We start from the raw sequence: 22913 nt of genomic DNA on the forward strand, positions 1-22913 counted from the left end.
TAGACACATTCAGCCCTTCTGGTTTGCTCAGCCATTTAATCCGATCATGGCGAATTTCATCTTGGCCTCACCTCCACTTCCCTGCCCACTCCCCGTAACCCTTTGACTCATTATTAATCTATCTCCTCCTTAATTTATTCAATGTCCTGGCTTCCACTACACTCTAGGCAGTGAATTCCATAGATTCATGACCCTTTCAGAGAAATAATTCCTTCTCAATTGTTTTAAATCTGCACCCTCTTCGCTTAAAACTATGACCCTTTGTTCTAGACTGTCCCACAAGGGCAACATCCTCCCCACATCCCCTGGGCCTGATGGGGAGTGCTGAAGGAGATTGCTATAGGATATTTGGCACATTAGTCATTAGTTTCCAGAATTCTATACAACGTAGCATGATTCCTGCCAATTGGAAGCTAGCAAATGCCATTCGATCTATTTATGAAATGAGAAAGATTGAAAACTGAACTACAGAAAATGCTTGTATCTTTCATAAAGGATGGGATAAGTAGATGCCTGGTTGATAATGATCTGATTGGGGATAGTCAGCATGGATTTGAGAATGGCAAATTGTGTTTGATTAACTTGTTAGGAGTTTTTGTTGATAATATTCCTAACATAATTGACAAAGAGGAGCTGATGGACAATACTTAAATTTTCAGAAGGTTGATTAGAATAATTAAAGCAGAAAGACATAGGAGGTGATGTATCAGCACGGATTAATGATTGGTGAATAGACAGAAAAGAGAGTGTAGGAATAAATAGACCAATCTCATATAGACAGGTTGTGGCTAGTAGGGTACAGCAAAGATCAGTACTTAGGAACCAGCTTTTTTGATATATTATATATAAATGATTGAGAGTTGGGGACCAAATGTATATTTCCAAATTTGCAGATGATACAAAGTTAAGCAGGAATTGGGAAGCTATTGGAGAGAATTTTTAGGGATAGGGATTATGTGCATTTGAAAAAGCATGGCCTGGAGGAAGGGCTTTTGCCCGAAACGTCGATTTTCCTGCTCCTCGGATGCTGCCTGAACTGCTGTGCTTTTCCAGCACCACTCTAATCTAGAATCTAATTAGGGACAGTCAGCATGGCTTTGTGCAGGTCAGATCATGTCTTACTAATTTGATTTAATTTTTCAAGGGGGTGACGAAGGTGATCGATGAGGGTAGAGCAGGGGAGGTTGTTTACATGGATTTCAGTAAGGCTTTCAATAAGGTCCCTCATGGTAAGCTCATTCAGAAGATGAAGACACATGGGATCTGCAGTGACTTGACCGCGTGGATTCAGAATTGGCTTGCTCATAGAAAACAGAGAGTAGCGATGGAAGAGTGTTTTTCAGGCTGTAGGTACATAACCAGTAGTGTTCCACAGGGATGCGTACTGGGACCTCTGTTGTTTTTGATATATATAAATGACTTGGATGAAGATGTAGGTGAATAGGTTAGTAAGTTTGCAGACGATGCAAAGGTCGATCAGGTTGTGGATAGTGTAGATGGTTGTCAAAAGATACAGCAGGATATACATCAGTTGCAGACATGGACAGAGAAATGGCAGGCAGAGTTTAATCTGGGTGAGCGTGAGGCGCTGCACTTTGGGAGACCAAATGTTAAGTACACAGTTAATGGCAGAACCCCAAACAGCATTGATGTACAGAGGGATCTTGGGGTTCAAGTCCATAGCTCCTTGAAAGTGGCCATGTAAGTAGATAGGGTGCTAAAGAAGGCATATAGCATGCTTGCCTTTATTGGTCAAGCAATTGCTTACAAAAGTCAGTATGTCATTTGCAGGTTTATAAGTTTTGATTAGACCATACTTAAGAGAATTGCATTTAATTCTGGTCGCCACATTACAGAAAGGATGTGGAGCCTTTGGAGAGGGTCTGGAAGAGGTTTACCAGGATGCTGTCTGGATTAGAGGGTATGAACAATAAGGAGGCTAGAAAAACTCAGGTTGTTTTCTCAGGAGCAGCAGAGGCCGAGGGCAGACTTGATATAATTTATTAGATGCATAGGTAGGGCTGACAGTCAGAATCTTTTTCCCCCAGAGTTGAAATATCTAATATTAGAGGGCATGCATTTAAGATGAGAGGGGTAAAGTTCTAAATAGACATGAGGGGCAAGATTTTTACACAGAGCGTGGTGGAAGTGTGGAACACACTGCTAGGGGTGGTGACAGAAATGGCAGAGGCATTTAAGGGACTTTTAGATAAGTACATAAATATGCAAGGAATGGAAGGATATGGACCAAGCCCAGGCAGAAGGGATTAATTTAATTTGTCATCACGTTCGGTACAACATCATTGGCCAAAGGGTTCATTCCTGTGCTCTAAAGCTTGATATGTTGTGAAGAAAATGTAAATTGGCTTAAAGACTATTTTGACAGGATTAGTGAATAAACAAGAACACAGCAGATACAATGTGGAAAAATGTGAGGTTGTCTATTTTGGTAAGAGAAACAGATGTGCAGAATATTTATTAAAGCTATGAGGTTGGAAAGTGGTCATGTGCAAAGAGACCCAGGTGTCCTTGTCAATAAGTCATTGAAGACTACATGATACAGCAAGCTAATAGGAAAGTTAGTGAAATGTTAGCCTTTATTGTAAGAGAATTTGAGAACAGGGGAGTCTTGCTTCAGTTGTCTAAGAGCTTGATTAGATTACACCTGGAGTATTGTGTGCACTTTGGTCTCTTTAGAAAAATTCTCTTGCCAGAGAGGGAGTGCAACAAAGGTTTACCAAACTTGCCAGTCCTGGGGTGGCAGGACTGTCCTATAAAGAAACATTGGGCAAACTGAACATGTATTTCGAGTTTGAAAAATGAGATGATATAATTGAAACTCACAAAGTACTTTAAGGGAAAGACAGGATAGATGAAGGCCAAATGTTTCTAGAACCACCACTAAGATGAGATGAGAAATGATTTTACTCTGATCGTTGTGAAAGATGTCTTTCAAGTATGTTTAAGATAGAGAAGGTTAGATTTATGATTACCAATGATATACAGAATTATGGGGATAGGGTGGATAAGAGTCATTGCAGTGTTCAGTCAGCTATGATTTTACTCAATGGTGGCAGGCTTGACAGGCTGAATGGCCTACTCCTGCTGCTAAGTTCAACCAGTAATTTGGAAAGCAAATGGAACACTAGCATTTATTTCAAAAGGAACGGAGTAAAAAAAAAGCATTGCTAAAGCTATACAACGTACTAGTTAGACCACACCTAAAGTACCATAAATAGTTCTAGTCCTTTTATTGAAGGAAAGATATACTGGCATTGGAGGCTGTTCAAAAAAGGCTCACTAGCTTGTTCTCATGCATTGAAGTGTTCTTTTAATGAGAAGGGGTTGAAAAGGTTGGCCCTGTACCTACTGGATTAGAGAAGAATGAGGTGACTTGCTTGAAACATATAAGATTCTTAGGGGCTTGACAGGGCAGTTTTGGAGAGGTTTTTTCCACTTCTGGTACAGGCTCGTACTAGAGGGCATAATCTCAATTACTTGCTGTTTGTAGCATTTTAAAATCTATGTACCTGAACCCCCAAATCTCTTCGGACATTCACTGTATTTAACTTCATTGAAGTACTACAAGTATCTGGAAGTACCCTGATCCAACCTTTCCCAGTCCAAAATTGATAACCTTACACTTGCTTACATTGAACTCCACCTACTACAATTTTGTCCATTCACCTTATCAATACACCCTTGTAATTTTATACTCGTCTACCTTGCTCCCTTAACAATAGATTCTAGCATTTTCCCTGTGACAAATATTAAGCTAACCAACTTTTAGTTTTCTTGCTTCTTGAATAGAGCAGCCATGTGCTATTTTCCAAACTGACTGGTCATTTTCAAAATCTAAGGAATTTTATAAATTAAAACACATCTATGGCGTTTGGTATGCTTTCCTTTATTGGTCAGAGTATTGAGTATAGGAGTTGGGAGGTCATGTTGCGGTTGTACAAGACGTTGGTTAGACCACTTTTGGAATATTGCGTGCAATTCTGATGTCCTTCCTATCAGAAGGATATAGTGAAACTTGAAAGGGTTCAGAAACGATTTACAAGGACGTTGCCAGGGTTGGAGGATTTGATCTATAGGGAGAGGTTAATAGACTGGGGCTATTTTCCCTGGAGTGTTGGAGGCTAACTGGTTATCTTATAGAGGTTTATAAAATCATGAAGGGCACGAATAGGACAAATAACCAAAGTCTTTTCCCTGGGGTGAGGGAGTCCAGAACTAGAGGGCATAGGTTTAGAGTGAGAGGGGAAAGATACAAAAGAGACCTAAGGGGCAGGTTTTTCACACAGAGGGTTGTGTGTGTATGGAATGAGTTGCCAAAGGAAGTGGTGGAGGCTGATACAATTGCAATATTTAAAAGGCATCTGGATGGGTATATTAATAGGAACGGTTTGAAGGGATATGGGTCGGGTGCCGGCAAGTGACTAGATTAGGTTGAGATATCTGAACGGCATGGACGAGTTGGACCGAAGGGTCAGATTCTGTGCTGTACATCTCTATGACTCTACTATGTCAGCAGTAATTTCACAATCCTGGGATGGAGTCTATCAGGACCTAGAAACCTGGCAGCTTTTTTGTCCCTCAGTATCTTTCCCTGATGTTCTTTTCATTACCTAATTCACAATTATTTCTGAGATTTTTCTTTTATCTTCTCCGGTGAAGACACATGCAATTTCATCTGCCATTTCCCTAACTTCTAGTATTAATTCCCCAGATTCTCTTTCAAAGGGGCCACTGCTCACTTTACTTACTCTATTTCTTTTAAAATACAGGCAGGCCCCAGACTGCAAATGAGTTTCATTCTGAACTCCATTCACAAGTCTGAACAATACAGAACAATATAAAGTACCCACTTTGAATCAAGTAAACGTTCATACGTCCAATCTTTAAAATTATATGGCGTCACACGTGAAAAAGGAGCTCACTTTGCTTTAACTGGCACCCTTATGAACTGATATTCTTGACAAATCGGTAAAAATCATATACCTCAAATATTGTTAAGTTTGCTACAGTATTCTGTCCTATTATTATAGTTTTGTTTTAATTATTTCAATGTAAACATAACTGTTATTTAATCAAATGGCCAGATGACATGTTTTTTTTAGTTTTCAAAGCTTTTATTATTCAGTTATATTTTATACACATGTATTGGTTAGTGAGAACAAACCCATGTGTATGCACATATTAGAATCTGAACATTTATTGTTGTAAGTTTGCTTAAAGGTTTTTCCGCCCATATGAGATTTTTTTTATTTTTTAATAGATATTTTTATTAGAAATTTAACATTTTTACAAGTTTACAAAAATAAACAAAACTCTCAGATATAAACATTGATATACAATTAGCTCAAATATACAATAGCCAAAATTTGACAAAAAAAACAAAACAAAAAAAAACCGAAAAGAAAAAAAAACAAACAAACAAAACTCAACTATCTACTAATCTAACCTACAACTAACCAGGGTGTATATTTAAGTCTCTTACATGCTCGGGATGTGTTAGCATCAGATATAATAAAACCCGTATTCGTGCGGGATTCCTCCCCCGAGGGGCCGCGGACCAGCCAGGTTTGTAATCTCAATTAAATAAAAGCCCTTGTTAGGATAGCCGAAATATCTGTATTTATGTAATTCAAAAAGGACTGCCATATTTTATAAAATAATTCGGTCTTTCGGTGCACCATATTTGTAAGGTAGTCAAGGGGAATACATTCCATAATTAGTCTGTGCCAATTTGAAAGTCCAGGGGGGCCCTCCGCCGCCCAGTTCACCAAAATATTTTTCCTTGCACAGAAAGAAAGAATAGAAAATAGTCTCTTCCCGTACGTGTCCAGGGAGGGAAAGTTCGAAAAGCCCAAGAGGAGAGATACGGGGTCCACTTTTATTTCCGTTCCTAAAATTTCTGTCAGGGTACTTGCTACTTTAGTCCAATATCTACGGATCTTATGACAGGTCCATAAGCAATGTACAAGAGTGCCCACCTCTATTTTGCATTTAGGACACATTGGAGATGCTCCTGCCTTAAATTTTGCCAATCGAACCGGTGCTATATGGGCCCTATGAAGTATCTTCAGCTGGATAGCCTGGGTTCTGTTACAAATAGTAATTCTTCTAGCATTTTCCCAGATATCATTCCACGTTTCTGTGGAGATTTCTAGTCCCAGATCCTGATCCCATGTTTTAAGCAGATTATCCATATCTCCCGATACTTCATCATGTAGTAAATGATAAATATTACTGACGGAAGATACCCCCACTGGTCGTAGGACACTACATTCTCTATCGGATTTATAAAGACTATCTAATAACGTAGTCTTCTTCTGTATATAATCTCGAATTTGGAAGTATCGAAAGAGGTCTCCATTGGGTAATCCGAATTTCTGTCCGAAAGACATCAGGACCCCATCTTTAAATAAATCCCCGAGACATGAGATACCCCTGGATCTCCAGAGTTTAAAAGTGGCATCTGTTAACCCCGGTTGGAATCCCCATGCTCCCACTATCGGTGCATAGGGGGATGTTTTATGTGAATTACCCTCATTTTGCCGCATTATATTCCAAGCCTTGATTGTATTTAGTATTATAGGGTTTTTACAGTGATCTGTAATGATTTTCCTCTTGTCTGAGAATAAAAGGTTAAGTGGGTATTTTACTTGAGAAGCCTCGATGTCCAACCAGATTGATTGTGGATCAGACAAGACCCAAACTTAATAGGGAACTTAATTGATATTTCCTAAAATCTGGGAAGTCCAATCCACCCCTTGCCTGTGGAAGCTGTAGCTTCTTCAGCTTAATGAGGGGCCGCCTATAATTCCAGATAAAGGAACTCAGCCAGCTGTATAATTTACATAAAGCCGTCCTCGGCAGCATCACCGGAAGCATTCTCATAGGATATAGGAGACGGGCAGGATATTCATTTTGATTAATGCTATTCTACCCAACCAGGAAATTGGCAGGTCTCCCCATCGCTGGAGGTCCTGCCTTATCCTTTCCAATAAATACACAAAATTAGCCTTATACAACTGACCAAATACTGGAGTAATAAAAATGCCTAAATATAAGAAACCCTCCAGGGACCAGCGAAAGGGAAAAAGGGAACCGTCTGCTAAGCGGGGTATCACAGCAAGGCCACCCATTGGCATACCCTCCGATTTTGAAAAATTAATTTTATAGCCTGAGAATGCACTAAATGTATTAATAACTTGGATTAAGCAAGGTATGGACATCAAAGGGTTACTGAGGAATAGAAGAACATCATCTGCATAAAGGGTAATTTTATGTTTACCTGTACCAATCCTTGGGGCCACTATATTAGGATCAGCTCGTATAGCTTCTGCTAGTGGTTCAATTATTAGCGTGAATAACAATGGCGAGAGGGGACATCCCTGACGGCAGCCCCGACCCACACTGAAGCTATCCGAGCCTAATCCATTGGTAACCACAACTGCTTTGGGATCACTATACAATGTTGAGATCCATTTGGTAAACACCTGTCCAACACCAAACCTCTCCAATGTGTAAAACAAATATGACCATTCGACCCTATCAAATGCCTTTTCCGCGTCAAATGAAACCACTACTCCTGGTATCTTTCCCTGATGACAAGCTTGAATCATATTCAGAGCCCTTCTAACATTATTGGATGATCTACGGCCCTTAATAAACCCCGTCTGATCCTCCTTTATAATATGTGGCAGTATCCTTTCTAGTCTCAGTGCTAACGTTTTAGAGAGGATTTTAAAATCTACATTTAGCAAGGATATTGGTCTGCATGATGTACAATCTTCTGGGTCCTTTCCTTTTTTAAGGATAAGAGAGATATTTGCCTCTTTCAGCGAAGGCGGGAGACAGCCCTGACTATATGCATAGTTATACATGTCCATAAGTGGACCAGCCAGTATTTCTGTAAATTCTTTATAGAATTCAGCTTGAAAGCCATCTGGGCCCAGCGCCTTACCATTTTGAAGGTGCCTAATTGCATCAACTATTTCTTGGGGTGTAAGAGGAGCATTTAGGACCGATACTTGTTCCGGAGTTAGGTCTGGAAAAGTCAAATTTTTAAAAAATGACTGCATCCTCTTCGTCCTATCTTCACAATCCTGTGATTTATATAACTCAGAATAGAATTCTCTAAAGGTCGCATTAATCTTTTTATGATCATGAGTCAAAATACCCGTACTTTCCTTGATAGACATAATAGTCTGAGGGGCCTTTTTTTTCTTTGCAAGAAATGCTAAGTATCTACCCGGTTTGTCGCCATATTCATATAACCTTTGCTTTGCAAATAATATTCCCCTCTTAGCCGTTTGAGTAAGTGTAGTGTTTAGAGCTGTCCTAAGAGCTGTAATCCTTTGCAATTTAATAATAGAAGGTCTATCAGTGTATGCTGTTTCAGCGGGCTTCAAGCAGACGCTGTTGTTCTCCCTTTAATTTCTTCTGGGTCGCTGAGTAGGAGATGATCAAGCCTCGCGTGTAAGCTTTGATGGTCTCCCACATCATTGACGGGTTGCTAGCTGTACCTGAATTAATTTCTAAAAAAGTTTTAAATTCTTGAGAGAAGTACTTTACAAATTTACTATCTTTCATTAAGAAGGGGTCCATACGCCAATGCCGAGGGGATGTCCCACTGTTCCTCGCCTTAGTTTTCATATATACAGCAGCGTGGTCAGAAATTGCTATATTACCTATTTTACAGGATGATATGGAATTTAAAAAAATCGAGGGGGCAAAAAACATATCAATTCTGGTATGACATTTATGTGGATTAGAGTAGAAAGAAAAATCTCTACCCTGTGGATGAAGACATCTCCATACATCTACTAATCCTAATTCTTTGTTCAGATCCATCAATTGTCTAGATCTGGGAGATACTCCTGCAGTACTCTTGGGAATCCTGTCTATTTCCGGATCCATAATACAATTAAAGTCTCCCCCTATAATTATATGACGGGCATCAAAAGCCATCAATTTTGAAAAGGCTTCCGTTATAAATTTAAAGGGGTGTGCCGGGGGGCACTACAAATTTAAAATCCCATATTCCTCTCCATTTATGAGGGCTTTAATCAAGATATATCGTCCAGATTCATCTTTTATCTGCTTTAGGATTTTGAAAGGGAAATTCTTCCGAACAAGAATAACAACTCCCCTGCTTTTTGAGCTAAAAGAAGAAAAAAAGGCCTGATCAAATCCGCCCTGTCGTAATTTCAAGTGTTCTTTATCTGACAGGTGTGTCTCCTGTAGGAGAGCTATATCAACCCTTTCCTTCTTAAGATTTGATAATATTTTCTTCCTTTTGAGTGGCGAATTACTCCCCTTGACATTCCAGGTGCACCACTTAACCGACTGATCAACCATAATCCTCTGGGCCAATCCGAGACCCCTCGGGAGGGGGAACCCTATCCAGAACATCCCGAGCGTGGAACATGTAAAATTTACAAAAATAAAGCCTCTTTAATACACCCACAACAATACAGTAAAAAACTATTTCTAAATAAAAAAAATATAAAACGTATCTAAGTGGAGACTTTCCCCCTTGTTCCCAGGGGGCTTCACTTCCTCTCCAAAAGTCCCTCATATCCTCTCCCAACCAATGCCCCACCCTTGACCCAGGCACTCCTCAATAAAATGAGGAGAATTCAAATATAATACAAAGCTAGAGTTAACAGTGAGCACCCCACCGCCACCCATACCAACACGTGGGTATATTTGGTAATGTTAATACCATATATAAACATATAACTATAAAATTACCACTTCAACAAATAATAATTAAATATGATAATACAAAATAACGAAGGGAAAACAACCCCGCTCCTAAAGACAGAGGTAAAATCGAATAAGGTAACCACCTCCCCCCACCAACATTAACCAAATCCCCCAGTAGATATATATATATATATATATACACATACACACATATATACATACATCCCTCATATATACATAAAATAATAACAGAAAACAACTCCAAGGGGGGGGGGGGGAGAAAATCAAATCCCTCTCCCCACCCCCCATGATAATATTAAGCAGTAAGGTAAGAGAAAAAAAAAGGGAGGGGATATAAACCAAAGCGGGGGGGGGGGGGGGGAGAGGAAGGCAGACCAACATCCATTATGTCCTACAGTTTGTTTATCTAAGAGAGTCCAAGAATTCCTTAGCCTTTTCTGGTGATCCAAAGTTATATACGGATCCTTCATGGTTAAAGCGTAACATCGCTGGGTAGCGTAAGGAGTACTGAACATTTAAGTCCCTTAAACGCTTCTTCACCTCATCGAATGCCTTCCTCTTTCGAACCAGAGCCGGGGAAAAGTCCTGAAATAGCATGATCTTGGATCCTTTGTAGATCATAGCTTGGGGGTCTTTTCTGAGATTTCTAGAGGCTTCTAGGAGTATCTGCCTCTCCCTGTAGCTCTGCAGCCGGAACAGGACCGGGCGCGGGCGCTGGTTCAAGCCGGGCCCGCGTATTGCTACCCGGTAGGCCCATTCCACCCTTACCTGGCCTGATCCAGCTTGCAGATTTAAAAGTTGTGGCAGCCACTGCTCCAGGAATGCTGTAAGCTGGCCTTCCTCTTCCCGTTCGGGAAGGCCCAGCAAACGAATATTTTTTCGGCGACCTCGATTATCGAGGTCGTCAATATGATTTTCCAAGGTCCAGACTCGCTGCTCGAGAGTCCGGACCTGATCCACGGCCGATTGAGCGGTTGTCTCGGAGGTCGCGGCCTTTAGCTCCGCCCCTCCGACTCGGCGTTGAATTTCTTCAATCTCACGGTCGTGCTTCTGCAGCGCGGCCGAGAGCGACTCCCAACGGTTTCTGGATTCGACAATAAAAGCATCGATCTTCGAGTCAAACTTGGAAAGCATTTCTGCAAGGCTTGCTACTGTTGGTAAGTCCCCCGGGGCGGCTGTGGACGCCTCTGCTGCAGCTGGAGAGGGTGGGGGAGGGGTTCCTGCTTGCTGAGAGCTGCGGGCTCCCTTCCCTTTAGTCATTTTAACTTAGGATTAAGTTGTTTAAATGTAATATTACACAACTAATTGAGTTACTAAACTATTATAAATGATTTGGTGAGCTTGGTAGGGGGTAGGTGACCCACTGTGCCCAAGTCTTGGGAGGAGCACTATAGACTCAGTCTTACTGGGTCGCCACCATCTTGGATCCCCCCCAGATGACATGTTAACAGTTGATTCAATTTCAAGTCAATTTCTTCTCAAATACCACATCCTAAAATGATGCTCAAGTAGTAGTTGAAGGTGAGTGTGAGAAGGTTCTCTACCAGTAAATTTTATTTAAGGCAAAATTGCATTATTATTCATGCCGTAAATAAAGTATAACAATGATGTAAACACTCCTTATGTTTCTATTACTTTGAGTACTTTTACATTGCTCGTGTGGGCCTCATGATTATCCAGAATATTTGATCAATTGGCACACTCCTGATCCCATAAGTGCCAGATAATAAAAGGTTTACTGTATAAACATTGGTAAGTTTGACATTCGTAGAATGGGGACGCTGTACCCGTAGAAACTTTAACTGTTTTCATTGTTCAAACCAACTCTTTCCCATAATCTAACTAAAAACCAAATGAACTGCAGATACTGTAAATCAGAAACAAACACAAGCTGGTGGAAAAACTCAGCAGCTCTGAAGCATCTGTGAAGAGAAATGAAATTAAAGTTTCAGGTCTGATGACCCTCTCCCATTATCTAATTTCTCCCTCATTAGCCTTTTAGTCATTCTTTACAATATTCCCACCTACCATTTGTCTTTGCAGAATTATTTGATTTTTCAGTTAAGCACAATCTTTAAATTCCTTAGTTTGCTACAAATGGAACACCCTTCCCAGAGTCTTTCTTTCTCACTAGAAAGTATCTTTCAGTATTTGAAATACAAGTGTCTGCCACTTTCACTTAAACTGACCCATCCCTTAAACTGGAAAATTAGGCTATTTTAGTAAGTTGTGCCTTTGGAAAAATTAAAGTTCTAGTTAGATTCACATTTCACTATGCAGTCATTAATTTTATCTCATTGTACATTACTCAATCTGGTATGACCTGTTCACACATTAAAACAAAGAACTATGGATGTTAGAGATCAAACACAAAAACAGAAATTGCTGGAGAAGCTCAACAGGTCTGCAAACATCTGTGGAGAGAAAACAGAGTTATCATTTCGAGTTCTGAAGAAGGGTCAACTGACTTGAAACTTTAACCCTGTTTTCTCTTCACATTGCTGCCAGAACTGCTGAGTTTCCCCAGTTATTTGTTTGGCTCTAGAACATGACATTTCGATAAACTATTCCCAAAACACTCTCCAACTTCGCCGGCCAGGCGACCTTTTCCTTCTACTCGTTCAACTTGTATGTAGTGAAAAATCACCCACGTTTATCGCCATTACTTCACCTTGGACACTCCCATCTTAAAGTTTGGCTATTGCCAGCGATATGTATAAACCACTTCCAACGCCTTCTCGAGGCTGACTGCAGGTGAGAAAATTAACGTTGGAGCGGAGAGCAAGGCCCATATCGCACTGAAGAAAAACTTAAAATAATACGTTATTGAGGCCGGTTACCAAGATACAGCCTTGAAACAAGATCTAAAGAGCAATCGAGTTGGCTCGAGCCTCAAAATGTCCTGCTCTGGTATACACTTTGAGAGGAGGAGGAGGAGTAGGTGAAAAGCACTAAGTTGTCGTTGCCCAGAGCAGCTTGACTTCAAACAGAGTTCTCCACCCGTTGAGGCTGCTCACGTGACAGGCGACGGCTCCGTACTGCGCATGCGTGCTCCAGACTACGGCGGCCGAAGCAGTCCGTGTTTTTACGGGAGTACTCCTCCCCGCCCCCTCACCAAGGCTCTCCGATCTGTTTCCATCTCGATGTCGATATCCCTCTCCCTCCTCCCCCACACAATCGGGCCGTTTTGTGATTGCTGCCGAGGAGCAAGACTGTTTCCAGAGGAAGCCTGGCCCAGGTTAGTGTGCGCGGGGCGGTTACAGCACGCTGCTGCCCTTTAGCGTTTTCCTGACTGCCAGTTCGGGGAGCCGCAACGCCATTTGACGGAGACTTTCGCCCCGGGATTCGGAGGGGAGGGGGTTGTGAAAAAGAAGCAGCGAGCAGGCGGCACCGCGGCCTAGCGCTCAGGCTGTGATCTCGCGGCCCAGACCCCGCGCGCGGGCTCCAGAAACGGCTAAGCGGGCCTTACCCTCACAGCGTCCGGCCCAAAGGCGGCCGGGGAGAGACTTTGTGCTGCAATCCGACCAACTTCCCCGTACCCGGGCCTGAGGACCCTCCCCAAGCCTGGGAGTCGGCCCTGGGGTACCCGCCCCGTCAAACCACCCAGGGCTTGTTTGTGGTCCTGCAACATAATCGCGTGAGACAGGGGCGATAAAAAAAAGCAAGTTTAACGATCTCAACATCTAGTGGGAGGGGGATGGTCGAAAGATAGATTATCAAGAATGGCGGTATGTGGTGAGGGGAGAAAAGACGGTGAGAGTTTTCTCTTATTGCGGGGTGGGGGCAGGCGGAGATGCTCCTCTGGGAAGGGAGACAAACCGGAGGTTGCTGCTCTCTGGGAGTCGCTGGATAGACCCCGGGGATGCCTCTCGCTGCAACTTGAGTGTGAGATGTAGACTGGACGAAGCCCCCAATGGACTTGGGGAATACACGTAAAGTCTGTGAGTCTCTCGAAAAATAGGAACGAAATGAATTTTATTACTTTCTCAATAAGTGCTGGCACAAACACAGTGGCCTCCTGTGTCCGATTACTCTCATGTGGTTTGGTTAATTACTGATCTTGGTTGCTGAATTTTATATCACCTGAACTTAGTTCATGGTGGTAACATCAAAGTTATAGTGATTTGAAAGGTGGTGAAACTCATGATCCTTAATTCAAGTGAGATATTCCATTCTGCTAAAATACTCTTACAAGTTTAGAATATTATTTATCTCATAATTGAGCAGAACATTCATTGAGCCAAAGTTTCATCCTGTCCCTCCCCCCTCGTTATGAACCCTGTGAAGCGACAGAGAACTGTTTTCCTGCTGAATAGTGGAGCTGAATTAGCTAAGCAATCCCACAACCACTGGATCAAGTCAAAGCTCTATTGTCCTTCGACATCCAGTACCGAATTGCACTGGACTATCAAACAACTAACTGGTAGAGGAGGCCCTGTGAATAGCTCCATCTTCAATGATAGTCGGGTATAGCACATTAGAACAAAGGCCAAGGCTGCAATAAGTGCAACCATTCTCACCCAGAAGTGGTGAATGGCTGACTGTCTGAGAGTGTCCAGTTTCTCAGATGCCAGTTCTCAGTCAATTCAGTTCACTCCACATGATATCACAAAATGGCTAAATGCACTGTACTTGGTATTGATGATGTGATAACGTTCCAGCTGCAGTCCTAAAAAAATACTGCAGAACCAGGTGTGCCCCCAGTCAAGCTGTTTGAATATAGTTATATCACTGGCAAAGTGACCAGTTGCTCAGGAATAATGTGTTCACAAAATGCAAGATGTTCAGTTTAGTTTCCACCATGACCTTTAGACTGCAGATTTCATTATAGCCTTTGTCCAATATTCTGGAAATAGACAGAATTCCAGAAGTGAAAAAGTAACTGGTTGTGCTATCAAGGCAGAATCTATCCAAATTTGTGGCATCTGGAAATCCTAGTAAAACTGAAACCAACGCAATCCAAGGGAAGAAACTCTTTAATGATTGGAGTCATACTAAATGCAGAAGATGATGTTTGTCGTTCTTGGAGGACGATCAACATAGTCTCAGGTCTTCGCAGAAGTTCCTCATGAGAGAGATTTCTAATCAACATGTTCAGAGATATTATGATACACTTCTGGAGCAGATGGTACTTGAAACTCCTCGGTTGAGAGATGGAGGTACAACAAATGTGCCACGAGCCCAAGTTGTTCAGGAGCATGTCTAGGCTTAATCACTTTCTGCTACTGCATTAGTAACCCTCCCTCTGTCATAAGTAGGCATGTTCACTGATGAATGCAGTGTTTGCTATTCACAACTCTTTAGATTATGAAACCCTGACCATGTGCAGGTAGATCTGGACCACATTCAGGCTTGGGCTGATGGGTGTCAAATAACATTTGTGCCATACAAGGTTAAGGCAACCAGAAAGAACCTAATCATCTCAGCATCATATTCAATGGCATTGTCGGCACTCAACACCTTGCTATCAACATTATGGGCAAGCGTTTCTTCAAACCTCCTTTTGCTGTGTTTGGCTAGCCTTTTGTACTGCATGGTTTCTTTGGCCACCACGCACATAACTTAACAGAAATTTTTTTTTTCCTGGGATATTTGTTCTGTATGTGACACATTCCTGAAGGCTGTGCACCTGTGCTACATAGAAGGTACACTGCCCAAAAGGCACAAGTCATACAGCATGGAAACAGATCCTTTGGTCCAACCAGCCCACGCCAACTATTTTATCAGCTACACTCGTCTAAAATGCCTGCTGTTGGCCCACATCCTTCCAAACCTTTCCTATTCATCAACTTATCCAAATATCTTTAAATGTTGTAACCTGCATTCACCACTTTCTTTGGCAGTTCATTACACAGCAAGTTTTGTAGCTCAGGTTGAGGTTTTGGATGTAGGTTAGCTTGCTGAGCTGCAAGGTTCATTTCCAGACGTTTTGTTACCTTACTCTGTATCATCTTCAGTGGGCCTCAGGCAAAGCAATGCTGAAAATTCCTGCTTTCTATTTATATGTTTGGGTTGGTGATGTTATTTCCTGTGGTGAAGTCACTTCCTGTTCCTTTTTTCAGGGGGGTGGTAGATGGGGTCGAACTTGGTGTTTGTTGATAGAGTTCCGGTTGGAATGCCATGCTTCTAGGAATTCTCGTGCGGAACTCTGTCAACAAACACATTGAGTTAGACTCCATCTACTACCCCCTGAGAAAAGGAACAGGAAGTGACATCACCGGAAATGACATCACCAACCCAAACATATAGAAAGCAGGAATTTTCAGCATTGCTTCACCTGAAGCCCGCTGAAGATGATACCTAATAAGGTAACGAAGTGCCTGGAAATGAACCTTGCAGCTCAGTGAGCAAACCTACATCCAAAGGTTCATTACACACACCAAACATTGTCCGTTTAAAAAAAAAGTTGCCCCTCATGCCCTTGTTAAATCTCTTTCCTCTCACCGTAAAAATGTTTGAACTCTCCAATCTTAGGGGAAAAGACCCTTGTCATTCACCTATGCCCCTCGTGATTTTATAAACCTCAGTAGGGTCCCCCTGAACCTCCTACACTCCATGAAGAAAGTCCCTATCTTTCCAGTCTGTTTTTGTATCTCATGCCCTCCATTCCCAGCAACATGCTGGTAAATCTTTTCTGAACCCTTTCCAATTTAATAATGTCCTTTCTATAACAGGGTGACCAGAACTGCACACAGTACTCCAGTTGAGGCCTCACCAACATCCTGTACAACCTCAATATGGGGCTCCAACTGCTAAACATGAGGGTCTAAGCAATGAAGGCAAGCATGCTAAACACCTCCTTAACCACCCAATCGACCTGTGTCACAAATTTTAAAGAATTATCTACCTAAACCCCTAGGTCTCTGTTCTACACTACTATCCAGGGCCCTACCATTAATTATACAAGTCCTGTTCTTGTTTGTATTACCAAACCGCAAAGCCTCAATTTATCCAAATTAAACTCCATCTGCCACTCCTCAGCCCATTAACCCAATTGATCAAGATCTCTTTGTAATCTTAGATAACCTTCTTTAGTGTCCACTCCACCACCACTTTTGACGGCATCTGCAAACTTACTTGTCTAGAACCTCAATCCCTTTATTCGTACATTGTTCCCTAATCTTGCCAGCCTTGCTTTTCATTCTAACAGGAACATACTACCTCTGAACTCATGTTATCACATTTTGAAGGCCTCCCATTTGTCAGTCGTCCCTTTACCTACAAACAGTCTACTCCAAACAACTTGAAAGTTTTTGTCTCCTTCCCTTAAAATGTGCCTTGCTCAAGTTAAGAACTTTAACTTTTATGGATGACTTATCATATCCCATAACTGTTCTAACACTATTATTATGACCACTGGTCCCAAAGTGTTCCCCGACTAACTTTTCAGTCACTTGCTTTGCCTTATTTCCCAAGGGAAGGTCAAGTTTTGCTCCTTCTCTAGTATGCATATTTACATGTTGATAAAGAAATTTTCTTGAACACATTTAAAAAAAATTATTCTTCATCCACACCTTTAATACAATGACAGCCCCAGTCAATATTTGCAAAATTAAAATTCCCCACTATTACAAACTTCTTATTCTTACATATATTTGAGATCTCTCCATATATTTGCTTCTCAGTAGCTTTCTGACTGTTGGAGAGGGGCGTGGCTATAGTACAGTCCCATCAAGGTGATCATTCCTTTCTTATTTCTAATTTCAACCCATATATTTGCATTAAATTATCCCTCCGAAATATCTTTGGCAATTATAGTATAATGCTTTCCTGAATCAAAGATGCCACTCCCTCCCCGTTCCAGGAAACTAAATCCCTACACATTTGCACCACCTGTTCAGCCATTCTCTACCTTTTTATTCTTACCCTTGTTAGAACTTAGCACCAGAAGTAAACCAGAGATTACTAGTCCACACCAACCCTCCGAAGAGCAACCCACTCAGACCCATTCCCCTATGTTTACCCCGTCACCTTACACTACGTGCAATTTAGCATGGCCAATTCACCTTACCTGCACATTTTTGGACTGCGGGAGAAAACCGGAGCACCTGGAGGAAACCCATGCAGGCACGGGGAGAATGTCAAACTCCACACAGACAGTTGCTTGAGGTGGGGATTGAACCCGGGTCTCTGGTGCTGTGAGGCAGCAGTGCTAACCACTGTGCCACCGTGCCGCCCACTTTTGGTTTTCTGTTTTTTAACCTCTACCTAACCTCTTAAATTCACCATGCAAAGCCTTCACCCTTACACTAATTTTGTCATTCCTCCAAATGTGTACAACAACTTCCAGCGTCTCTTTGACAATATGCTTTAAATATGTTAATTCTGACAAGGAAAAAGAACATATTATCCCAGATTCACACTCATTGCCACACAATTTCCCAGCTGCGAACCTGACGGGAGAGTCTCCTATAATTATTATTGTTTTCAATCTTGACAAACCACATTTAACACAAGATTTGTTCTTAACTGCCCAAGATCTGACTACCACTTTTATTTTCCTTTGAGAGACTCTCTTTTTCAGCAGTGCCCAAAATGGAATATCTATTTGAGAAAGGAATAGCCACAGTACTTAGCAACTACTTCTTACCTGTCCTGATAGTCAGCTATCTATCTGACTGATCCTGCTGTATAATCACTTCTCTAAATCTACAAGTCATCACGCTCCGTGTCTCTTGAATGTCCTCAGTGACATTAAGACTAAAAAAAACTTTCAATAGCACCATATGTATCAACATAAACTACCTTTCCTCACCCACAAATTTATTACAAAGCATTCAAAAAGTGGAAAAAAGCAAACATATTAATATTAAAAATAAATCAAACACTTAGCTGGACAAACCAAAAAATGACTCTTCAAATACTCCAACAATCAGCTTTCAGTCGCATATTATGAACATAAAGCACTTAGCAAGCTCTTATACAAATACATTCAGCCCCAGCCTCAAAAACTATACACATGAAGGAGCATTTGATTATTCATACATATTTAAAATACCTTGTGACTGAATTAAAGTTTACTTTCAGGCCAGCAAGTTAATTTATAAACAAAGTACCACTCATAATCCTGATTCTTTCGATGACTGTCAGGTGATCCTAATTTACTAACAGTTCAGAAAACTAGATGACAAACTGCTTTGCAGTGATTCACCAAATATCCTAAGACAGCATCTTCCAAACCCACAACTACTTCCGTCTGGAAGGACAAGGACAGCAAATGCATGGAAATGTGATCACCTGCAAGCTCCCCTCCAAACCACTCATCATTCTGACTGAAAAATATATCATCATTCCTCCACTGCCCTTGGTCAGAATCCTTGAATTCCCTCCCTGAGGGTATTGTGTGTCTACTCAACGGCACATGGGCTACAGCGTTTCAAGAAACAGTTCCCCACCATCCTTTCAAGGGCAACTAAGAATGGCTGAGAAATGCTGGCTAGCCAGTAACATCTACAGCACACGTGATTTAAAAAAAAGAGAGGAGGCTTCTCAGTCTATTGAGTCTGCTACAGTTCTTTCAAAGAGAAATCCTGTCAGTCCTACATCCTTCCACTTAACTTTGTTACCCACTTTGTTTCTCAAGTATTTTTCTGATTTCCTTTTGCAGACTAAATTGAATCAGTGAGATCGCACCTAGAGTATTGTGCACAGTTTGGTCCCCTTATTTGAGGAAAGATGCAGTGGCATTGGAAGCAGTTCAGAGGAGGTTCACTAGATTGCTCCCAAAGATGAGGGGTTTGTTGCACAAAGAGAGATTGAACAGCTTAGCCTATGCTATCTCGAATTTAGAAGAATGAGGGGAGATCAAATTGAGGTATGCGGGATGATAGAAGGTGTGGATAAAATAGATGTGGTGCAGATGCTTCCTCTTGTGGGGCATTCTAGGAAGAGTGGCCATAGTCTTTGGATAAAGAGTAGGAAAGGTTGTGAATCAGGAATTTGCTACCCCAAAGTGCAGAGGATGCTGGGACAGTGCCTAAATTTAATGAGTAGTTAGACAGATTTTTAATTCGTGATGGGTTGAAAGGATTTGGAGCGAAGGTAGGAAAATGGGGGAGAGGAGCATATCAACCATTATTTAATGGCGGAGCAGACTCGATGGACAGAATGGCCTAATTCTGCACCTATACCTTACAAACTTATAAATTTGTATCCCCTACAACCTTGGGGAGGAAGCATCTTGCAAATCCCAACTACTCTTTGTAAATGTTTCTCATGTCTGGTTCTTTTAATTTAATTGAGTTTAGGTTAGAGACACCTCATTATCACCTCTTCAGTGTTTGAAAAGATTTCTATTTATTCTGTCCAAACCCTTTTTAATTTTATCCATCTCTTATCAAATCCCCTCATCTAAGGAGAACAACCGCAACTTCTCTGTAGTCTTTTATCCTTGGAGCCATTACAGTGAATTTCTTTAGAACTCTCTATGCAGACTTCAGATCCTTCTGATACCCAAATTAGAAACCATGATCACAGTGGGGAGAAACTGTTTATATAGGGTCAACAAAAATTATTTGCTTTTGTATTCTGTACTCCCGTTTATGAAGAACATCCACCTCTTGGCCACCTCAACCACAGGACTGCCCCTAGTAGACAGTAGACCTGTTTTTTAAGTCTGTTCCTGCACTTAAACTTTCTTTTTAACCTGAATATTCCATACCAACCTTCCCCACTCGATTGTGTCTCCCCACTAACTCCATTCTGGTAGATTCTTCACTGTTGGGGCTTTCATCGTGGTGCCCTCCTACCCTCTGTCTTGCCCAAAGGCAACCAGGGAGGGAGTGGGTGCAGCAATCTGCCAGTCTCCCCGTAACCAGACTTAAGGATTCTACCAAAATCTGGGAGTTGGCCCTGGGCACCCGCCCTGTAAAACCACCTGGAGCATGTCCTTCCACATCCATTTCCAAATTGCACCGCACGATCAAACAGCTAACTGGTAAAAGAGGCTATGTGAGTAGCCCCATCTTCCAAGATAATGGAGTGTAGTACATTAGAGCAAAGGTCAAGCCTACAATAATTGCAATCATTGTCACCCAGAAGTGTTGAGTGGATGACCAATGATCCTGACATCTGTGGTAGGTAAGTTACTTGAGGAGATTCTAAGAGTTAAGATATACATGCATTTGAAAAGACAGGGTTTGATTAGGAGTAGTCAGCATGGCTTTGTTTATAGGAGATCATGCCTCACATATTTGTTAGAGTTCTTTGATGAAGTGACCAGGAAGGTTGACAAAGGCAGTGTGGGAGACATAGTCTATATGGATTTCAGTAAGGCCACATGGTAGGCTGCTCTGGAAGGTTAGATCACATGGAATCCAGGGGGAGCTGGAAGCAGAGTATAATAGTAAATGCATGTCAGACTGGAATCTTGTGACTAGTGAAGTGCCTCGGGTCGGTGCTGGGCCCATTGCTATTTGTTATCTATAATCAATGATTTGGATGGGAATGTACAAGGTATGATTAGTAAATTTGCAGATGATACTAAATTGGTGGTATTGTGAACAGTGAGGAAGATGATCAGACCTTGATCAGCTGAGGAAATGGGCTGAGAAATGGCAAATGGAGTTCAATATAGATAAGTCTGAGGTCTTGCATTTTGAAAAGTCAAATTAAGGATGGAGTTTCATGGTGAATGGTAGCACCTTAAGGAGTGGAACAGAGAAACCTTGGAGTTCAGGTACACAGTTCTCTGAAAGAGGTAAACAGGCCAGTGAAGAAGGCTTATGGCACACTGGCCTTCATCAGTCAGGGCATTGTGTGTAAAAGTTGGGAAGTTATGTTGCAGTTGCAAATCACTTTGGTGAGGCCACTCTTGGAGTATTGTGTTCACTTTTGGTCACCTTGCTATAAGAAGCATGTTACTAAATTGGAAAAAGTGCAAAGGAAATTTACAAGGATGTTGCTTGGACTCAACGGTCTGAATTATGGAGAGGGGTTGGGTATGGTAGGACAGTTTTCTTTAGAGCATAATAGACAGAGGGGGATCTTACAGAAGTGGAGATCATGAGAGGCATAGATAGGGTGAATGCACACTTTCTTTTTCCAGGGTTGGGGAATCAAGGACTAGAGGACATCAGTTTAAAGTTAAAGGGGAAGAAGAACCTGACTGGCAATGTTTTTTACACTGAGGATGGTACACACGTGGAATCAGCTGCCAGTGAAAGTGGTTGAGTTGGGTACATTGATGCCATTTCAAAGGCATTTGGACAAATTATATGGATAGGAAAGGTTTAGAAGGATATGTGCTAAGTGCAGGGAAATGGGGTTAGAGTGGGCTCACTCTTCCTGTCATTCACTGATGCACAGCAGCAGCTCTGTGTACCATCTGTAAGGTTCATGCAGCAATTCACCTGGCTCCTCCAACAAAATTTTCAAAACATATCTACTGTATCACCAAGAAGAATGCATCACCAACACCCTCATATTCTCCAAATCTCTCTCAATCCTGATTTGGAAACACATCAACATTTAATTGTTATTTGGTCATAATCTTGAAACTCTCCCTGTAACCAAAGTGGAAGTACTCCAAATGGATGGTAAGAATTCAAGAAGGTGGCACATACATCATCAGGGCAATTAGGGATGAACAGCAGATATTGACTTCATCAGCAACTTTCACATCACTTAAAGAATAATAAAATACTATTATTCCTACTTATTTAACATGTGGTTAAATATGCACCACTGACCAGTGTACTTAAACACACATTCTCAAAACAAAAACCACGGTACTTTCAAGATTTACTTAAAGTGTACCTGGGTCAATGTAAAATCCTGGATCATCTCAACTGTGCAACTATGAAATGTTACAACTCTGAGTGTTATTGTTGTCACAAAAGCAGGTTTATTTTTGACTAAAAGTCATTGATATGTTTTGTTTTCTATTTTGCTGTATATTTCTGTAAGATGTATTAGCCTTTATATATCTTGTGTCTGGAACAGTGAATTAGAACATAAACTGGAATTCATCTCAAAATGGAGCTAGCATGTGCTTCATTTCAAAAGCGTACTGCCTTTTTTTTTCCTTCTTCATACTGAATTTTATATCACCTCTTTCTGTCTGGACTCACTAAACTCCGGGCTAGGTGCTTCCCCAGAGGAAAAGAAAACCCTGCTGGAGTCATCTAATGAATTTCCAGTTCTTACTGCCTCTGTTCAGCCTTCCATCA

At 41.4% G+C, this 22913-nt stretch overlaps 1 protein-coding gene and 1 long non-coding RNA gene across 3 annotated transcripts in view; one reads left to right on the forward strand and one right to left on the reverse strand.

The window, feature by feature from the left end:
• The window catches only part of LOC122555173 (uncharacterized), a 154801-nt gene extending 136193 nt beyond the window's left edge, over window positions 1-18608 (reverse strand). Inside the window, exon 1 of one of the 2 annotated variants that reach the window (XR_015758861.1) lies at window positions 18587-18608. This is a non-coding gene — a long non-coding RNA (uncharacterized LOC122555173). The remainder of the gene's footprint in view (window positions 1-18586) is intronic. The other variant, XR_015758862.1, reaches the window with a different exon arrangement.
• LOC122555171 (vang-like protein 1) overlaps window positions 12848-22913 on the forward strand; it is a 55643-nt gene continuing 45577 nt past the window's right edge. Inside the window, exon 1 of the mRNA XM_043700901.2 lies at window positions 12848-12982. The gene's annotated coding sequence lies outside the window, so the exon portion shown is untranslated. The remainder of the gene's footprint in view (window positions 12983-22913) is intronic.

This window comes from Chiloscyllium plagiosum, unplaced genomic scaffold, assembly GCF_037043375.1.
Source record: "Chiloscyllium plagiosum isolate Xiang-an unplaced genomic scaffold, Cpla_swu_hap1 HiC_scaffold_12, whole genome shotgun sequence".
In the NCBI taxonomy this organism is placed as follows: Eukaryota; Metazoa; Chordata; class Chondrichthyes; order Orectolobiformes; family Hemiscylliidae; genus Chiloscyllium; species Chiloscyllium plagiosum.